The sequence below is a fragment of the Ostrinia nubilalis genome, chromosome 10 (genome assembly GCF_963855985.1).
Source record: "Ostrinia nubilalis chromosome 10, ilOstNubi1.1, whole genome shotgun sequence".
In the NCBI taxonomy this organism is placed as follows: domain Eukaryota; kingdom Metazoa; phylum Arthropoda; class Insecta; order Lepidoptera; family Crambidae; genus Ostrinia; species Ostrinia nubilalis.
In genome coordinates, this window is record NC_087097.1 from 1,214,816 (window position 1) to 1,222,779 (window position 7,964).

Consider the following 7,964-nt stretch of genomic DNA (forward strand, 5'->3'; position numbering starts at 1 on the left):
TAAGTAGGTACTTAGGTACTCACACCCTTAACTAAACAAAGCCATGGTGATTAGTTAAAAGATATTCTTAGGTAGGCAAGTAAAGTACATTGTACATTTGAATAAACGTCACAATAACATTCCAGCCTCCAGCAGGAACTCTGAGCCCCGATTACGGTAACTTTTAACGTTTCCAATCCAGACAAGCTTCTCGATTCTGCGATATGATTGGTCAAAACAGCTGACGTACGCTGTTGAACGACCAATCGTATCGCAGAATCGAGAAGCGTGTCTGGATTGGAGACGTTAAAAATTACCGTAATCGGGGCTCTGACACAGAATAAGTAATAGTACAGGTACAGAAGGATTACTCCGCAAGACGATTTAAATAAATGCGAGTCTTGCTACGACGCGATACAGTGGAATTCAGCTCGCACAGCACTACGTACCTACAATTTTATTCACCTACAAGTTTTGTCTCTTTCTATCGCGTGCCTCTGAACTCTTCTTACGCTGCTAGGGTTGCTATGCTGTCTAGTGAAAAAATAGAATTAATCTACTTAGGTATTTGTAATGAGGTACGTATGTAGGTAAGTATTAGTGTTATTTTACCTTTGTAAAAATAACATTTTAAATATACCTACTTAGGATAAAAAAGTACTTATTTTAATACAATGTCTTCATTCATACCTTTTAAACCCCTTTTAGGGTTATTCCGTATTCGACCCACGACAACTCAACCCACTCATTATTTTTTCCTTACTCAACCCAATTTTGTTCCTTACTCTACCCACAACAAATTTTTAATTTTATGTTCCTTATTCACCCCAAAAACATTCCTAGCTCAACCCATTTTAAAACCACTTAAAAAATATAAGATTTTTATGTACGGTCAGAATAAAAATATATTTTTTAGAAATTTAAGCTCAGTTAACTTTTGTGTTAAGATCATTCTACATAAGACAAATAAATTAAACATACCTACTATCACAGAAGAAAGAATGACATCATACCTACCTACTTACTACGCAAACACGAAACGGCTACATCCTAGAACGAGAGGCATCACCCGAAAATCGGTGCAGTCCTGTTGTCCCCCCAACTTGGCCCCCCTAGGGGAGCCAACAGGATTTCGAAATCCTGTTGTCCCCCTGGCTAGGGGAGACAACAGGACTAGATTTTTAATCAATGATTTGAGGACTGTTGTCCCCCCTGGCAAAAATTATTTAAAAGCCATAAAATTTTATAACATTTAAGAAGGACTGGAGTACCTGAATGAATGGCAAATTGCCAAACTGAATACCTAAACGTATGTCAAATAATATTAACATTTGGATAACGAAAAAAATATAAGTTCTTGGTACCGGTACTATTTCAGACTATTTCAAAATCTGCTTTACTTGCTTTTGACAAAATCGTTATGAATTATCCCTACTAAATAATATTATAAATGCGAAAGTAACTTTATCTTTTTTTATAAATAAATATAAACATATAGCGGACAAAGCCGTAGGCAAAAGCTGAGTACCTCTATTATGCTATTCTCATGTATAAAAAATATTATCTAGGTACTGTAAAGTTTATCAGGTGTAAGTAAAAATCCGTTTAGTAGTTTTTACGTGAAAGAGTATCAAACATCCATACTCACAAAGTTCCGCATTTACTTACAACATTAGTAGGTAGGATGCTAAAACTGAATAATTTTAAATCTATACTTAATATTATAAAGCTGAAGAGTTTGTTTGTTTACTTGAACGCGCTAATCTCAGGAACTATCGGTACGATTTGAAAAATTCTTTCAGTGTTAGATAGCCCATTTATTGAGGAAGGCTATAGGCTATATACTATCACGCTACGAGTAAGTAATAGGTGCAGAGCAAAAATGAAAAATGTTGCGAAAACGGGTTTTCATGCATACGAAGTCACGGGCACAGCTAGTTAATCATAATATTCAACAAATTACTTGCTCAGTGACAGTGATTCAACTAGCAGCCGCCCGCGATTTCGTCATATTATTTTCAATCCTTTAATAAATAAATTCCGTTCTTAGTGGATGTCTACACCCTATAAGGAAACCTACCTGCCAAATTTCAAGTTTGTAAGTGTTAGTTAATACCGGCCGGCACCAATACCTATCAAAATTGTAATTATTACCTTGACAAACGTTTAGGTATTCAGTTTGGCAATTTGGCATTCAGTCAAATACTTCAGTTTTTCATAAATTATGCTATAAAAATTTATGGCTTTTAAATAATTTTTGCCAGGGGGGACAACAGTCCTCAAATCATTGATTAAAAATCTAGTCCTGTTGTCTCCCCTAGCCAGGGGGGACAACAGGATTTCGAAATCCTGTTGGCTCCCCTAGGGGGGCCAAGCAGGGGGGACAACAGGACTGCACCCGAAAATCATATTTGTATTTGGCTTTGCACAAACTTAATCTAATGTTACTCGCTGTACTTTGGCAACAATTTATTTTTTACTTAATATTGTTGGGGTACCTATGCATTATGGTAAAAGAACCAGCTTGTCGTAATTTGGTGCATCGATGTTACTCTTCCGTTTCATTTACCTACACGGAAAGGTAATAGTTAATATTTTAACGATAAAATTCTTAAAACATCATAAATTGTATTCAAAAGAAATTATTTATTAAAGGCAAAACATCAAGTCCCGACGGGCGCGCGCGTGAAACTCGACTGATATAATACCCGCCGGCGGGGCGCTTCGCTGTAGGTAATTATCGGATGTACCGCGCGGAGTGAGCCAGGCCTGGCTCTGACCCGTAAACTGCAGCGCACGCTACGGCGTAGCGGCCGTTGCAGCGCGCGTAGCTACTACGCGATTCAGCAATAGGATCTACGTGCAAAATCTTTTAGTAACAAATCCATAACCGTTTAACAGACTACATTAAAAATATTAGTTACATAAAACGGACGGAATTGCATAATGAACATCCGCAGAGAGCGGGTCGCTGCCAAAAATACCTACTTTACGAGTATTTCATACAGAATGCGAGCGAAAATTATTTTCAAATAAAATCTACCAATTTATGTTACTATGGCATGAGGTTCCTTATATTTTAAGTCGTGTTAAACTTCAATGGTTGCCATCGCATCAGCAACGCCCCTACAGCAACTAGTATCGCGATTACTTACTACGTGTACCTACAAGTCACACGTCACTATCTGTGCCTATATTTTACATTACTAAGTACCTAGGTGCAGGTAGGTAATTACTGTTTGTCGATGCCTGAACAACACTAATGGAAGAGATTACACCTCGCGCGTCAAGAATATCGCCGACTAATCACCAAGATTGATGAATTACTGCCAAATCCGGCGTCTTGAGAGCTGCCAGCCTACCACGACCCCTGCTCTTCCTGTTGCAGTGCCAGGTTTTATACCAACTTGGTGTCCAGCTACACTGGTCGCATTACTCGTAAATGGGTTGCTTTGGTAGCTATTAATCAATTTCCCCGTTTTGTTAGAAATCTAAGCTCAATCCGTGAGCCGGTTAAATTTGTTGCTACCGCCTTTCCTATGCTTAAGTTCCCGACGTAAAACTCTCAGTTACTAGTTTGAATACATAGGTATTTGCCTACAGCAAATCATTAATCATAATCAACCACAATAAGCCTGAATGAAATTTAAGTATAAAATCAGGATTAATTTTCATAATTTCAGGCTGCGTCAAAATTCTCGATGAATGTTTCGAAAGAAAGTTCAGTTGGGCCGCAAAAAATGCTCAAATGTAGGTAGATGTTACCTAATTAGCTTGTGGAAAACCGATCGAAATAGTTAATCAGGTAGCTCAGACCGAAATTTAGACTAGGCGCAGACCACCGATTTTTAGTTGGCCGATAGTTGGGCCTGATTTTAATTTTGTATGAGGAATCGGCCAAATCAAATCGGTGTAATGTACGCACTTCTCATGCCCATACTGATCAACTGCCCGACTAACTATCGGTCGACGAAAAATCGATAGACTGCTGCGCCTAGGCTTACTGCACAGAAAATAATAATTATTATTCAGTTTGAATTTTCTTAAAACATCCAACCTACAGACACAGGCACCTACCTAACATGGTTTTGGTAAGTATAGAATAAAAAAGAAAAGTAGGTAAGTACAACGTACAACTAAATATTTGCATAACCATCACAATCATGATCATTTCACAATTTCCAAAAGAGCGCGGGAACTACCCGCGTGAATAAAATAATCAACGCACATGCGACACGTTTCCATGCTGAAATTCCAGTTATTTTTCGATTCACCAAATAACAAAGTATAGCCTGACCAGGAACATAAAAACCCTCGCCATGTTGCGGAAAACTAATGGTACTAATTTCTTTTAATGGCAACAGTAACTGAAAACTTCATTGACATGTCACCTTGCATGTCAGTCTATTGTTGTCAAAGTGTAAACAAACTTTATTTTAAATGTGTGCAATTGATTTTGTGAATTAAATTGCTAAAATATTTTTATAGTCGTGAAAGAAAAATGGTTCACAATGTGTTAATGTATTTGTCGAAGAGAAATACTAAGGGTTCGGACAATATTTTCATTGATTAATGTTTCCGACAAAGGTTGTCAAATTGACTGACATGTTTAATTATCGTATAGTACAGTCCACTATGAAAATTAGCTGTAGTCTGTTTCAACTACCTATTTTAAAGTTTTTTGTCACTTTCTAAGTTTTGAATTTTATGGAATTGGGAAAGAAGTACCGAGTTTGAAGCGTTAATGAGCAAACATTGCAGTTGAATATTCATGTTCTGAATTTGATTATTGATGAATAATAAAATAAATCCTACTAGCTAGATTGATGGTTTCATTTAATTTATTTAAACCAGGTTACCTTTAATAATATTTTTTCGTTAATTTATGAAAATATCAGATTAGCCCCTAATCCTGAATCCTGATACATAAATTTAGCCTATTTTAATTTAACACATGTACGACTGTACTCAGTGTTGCACTATCAAATGCAATTGACGCGCCTCTATGCCAGGGTTTTTATGTTCCTGGTCAGTCTATACATAAGTATTATGTGCTCTGTGCATAAAACGAGAACATGCATTTGCAATATCTATACTTATAATAAATCTGTAGAGAGGTCAATTCTGTACATGAAATATATTTTCAAAATAACTATCAGGGGGTGATTAGTGATCGATACTGATGCCAAAAATGCAATCAGTAAAATTTTTGTCTGTCTGTCTGTCTGTATGTTCCTTATAGAAACAAAAACTACTCGACGGATTTTAACGAAACTTGGTACAATTATTTTTCATACTCCTGGGCAGGTTATAGGATACTTAAGAATTCCCACGGGAACGGGAATAAGCGGGAAAATCCTTTTGTATGAAAAATCTAAACCGCTTAAGTTAGACGCTTGAAATTTGGCATGCAGGTACCTTAATAAGCTTAGAGCTTAGTTACAACAGGATATTGCTAAATTCCCACGGGAACGGGAGTTAGCGGGAAAAAACATTTGTATGAAAAATCTAAACCGCTTAAGTTAGACGCTTGAATTTTGGCATGCAGGTACCTTAGTAAACTTAAAGCTTAGTTACAACAGGATATTGCAAAATTCCAACGGGAACGGGAGTTAGCGGGAAAAAACATTTGTATGAAAAAATCTAAACCGCGTAAGATAGATGAAGGGGGTAAAACGGGATCCATGCGTACGAAGTCGCGGGCGGCCGCTAGTAGGTACTTACTAAAAACCTCAAAATTATCAAATTGTTGGTAAGCATCGGTATGTAATTTTTCGAACGAAGTAGGTAGGTAGGTACATAACTTGTGGAAAACCGTTGACAAAATCGGTATCATGTACCTACTTCATACCGCAATAAACTGCACGGAAAATAATTATTGTAGGTAGGTACCTACCTACTGTTTAATTTTCATAACCATTCGTAACCTATTAAGTAATAAGTAGCTACACTAAAATTTTTGGTCTATACATGCATTATTAATACGAAATATCATCAAAAAAAATTCTTAACCACTCACCATCAGCTCCTGAAGAACACACCAGGGTTTCACACCAGCACCATCACAATGTCCACAAGTTCCAAAGCACGAGTTCAAGTTCAAAAGAGGTTCCATCGAAAAAACACGCAATAAAACACAAAACTACAAAACACTGATAAAACAACACATTTATAATCTCGGAGTAGCCAAAATGGCTTACTAGTCGAGAATTCAAGATTTCTAAACTAAGTTTTTGAAATACCCTCTTTTTTAAAAAAATATTCTATAGTGCTTGAATAGTTTTACCTATCGATTAATTGATTGGGAATTGGTTAATAACTCTATGGGAATTTAAAATATAGTGATCAATCTTTTTTTTTACAATAAATAACGTAAAAAACTTATTACGTATTTTACACTTCTGTTTATCAAGAAAATAAATATTCATGAGATTTATAAAACAGTGAAGAAAAGAAAAATTATAAAACGTTAATTTACTCTCATCATCACTCAATCTCTCTAGACAAGTGATAAAACGTGATAGGTAGTTGTAATTTCGAAATCCCTTCTCGTTGCGAACTAACTAGGTACCTACATAAAAAACGCCGGAGTGAAGGGATTTAGAAATTACAATTAATTTCCTTTGTTTATATCACGCACGATTACGATTGCCACCTAAGTCCAAATAGTCATCATAGTCATTTATTCTATAAACAATAACATTATCCACATCATGAAGCTACAGATAAAAATGGAGGCCAGACTCCCAATACCTACTTGAAGCACAAACTAAGTATCAGTATCTCGCTCTCTGTGGGCAGACTTGCTCTTTCTAAATAAACAAAAAATATAAAATTGCTCAAATTCAATGAAACCAATGTAAAATCTTTATTTCTTGACATAGGTATCATTAAAAATGATAAGTGTAGTTACTGGTAAAACGTTTTAGGAAGAAATTACTGTAAAAAATGTGAAAAATGTTTACAATGATCCAATGTCGGAAATCACGAAATAAACACTTACGCGTGGAATCTTATGTCACTTCCAGGACAGCACGTACTACCGCAACCACGCACTACAAAATTTTGCACCAATTCTTGTGATAAAACAATGATTATTTCCTGTAAACAATCTCAAACGAAATTAACTGCTTAATAAACAAAATAGTAAACAACCGCCATGATGGGCCGGATTGGGCCGATGTTGCCACATGGTACCGATTACCCAGGAATTGGGATTGTAATTCCAATTTTGTGATTTTTTATTTAACTAGGTAATCTTAGTTTCAAATATTAATTATTTATTTGTTTAACTTCTGATTTGGTTAGTGTATTGGCTATGTCGAAGAATTTACAAGGAGATTTAAAAATCAGAAGATAGCAATACTACAGTTCACACTAAAAAGAGAGGTAGGGCCGCAGAGAGCGAGATAGATATAAGTAGGTATTTGACTCAAGTTTTGTTCCAAACTCTGCCCTCCATTTTTATCTGTAGCTTCATGATCCACATCTAGCGTAAATATTGTCTTTTTTTTCAGCCAATTTTAACAATGTAGGTTTGCATTTTAATTAAAAAACGTTATTTATTAACATTTATTACAAAATATAATCCACGGTTGCTTTTTGTTTCATTATCATTATTAATTCTTCAATCTTGTTAAGTAATATCGATTACAACTGTCTACAGCATTTTTGCGCACGGGTTATGCATAGCTTATTTTTATTGCTTTAATACCTAGAAATAAGAATAACAACAAAGAATTGTTCTGAATTTGCTTTTATGTGTAAAAAATAGAAAAAATCATATCAATGATTGTATGAAACATGAACAAAGAGATGATTTCATTTGTTGCCAAATATTTTTTTTTCTTTCTTTCTTTCATTCTTTCTAATTATTAAAACATACCAAACATCCATCTAAGATTCATTCTCACAAGAGAAATTTTAAAATAGAGTCCAAATATTGATTAAAAATGAAAAATTCTAATTTGCTGTCATGTTCCATA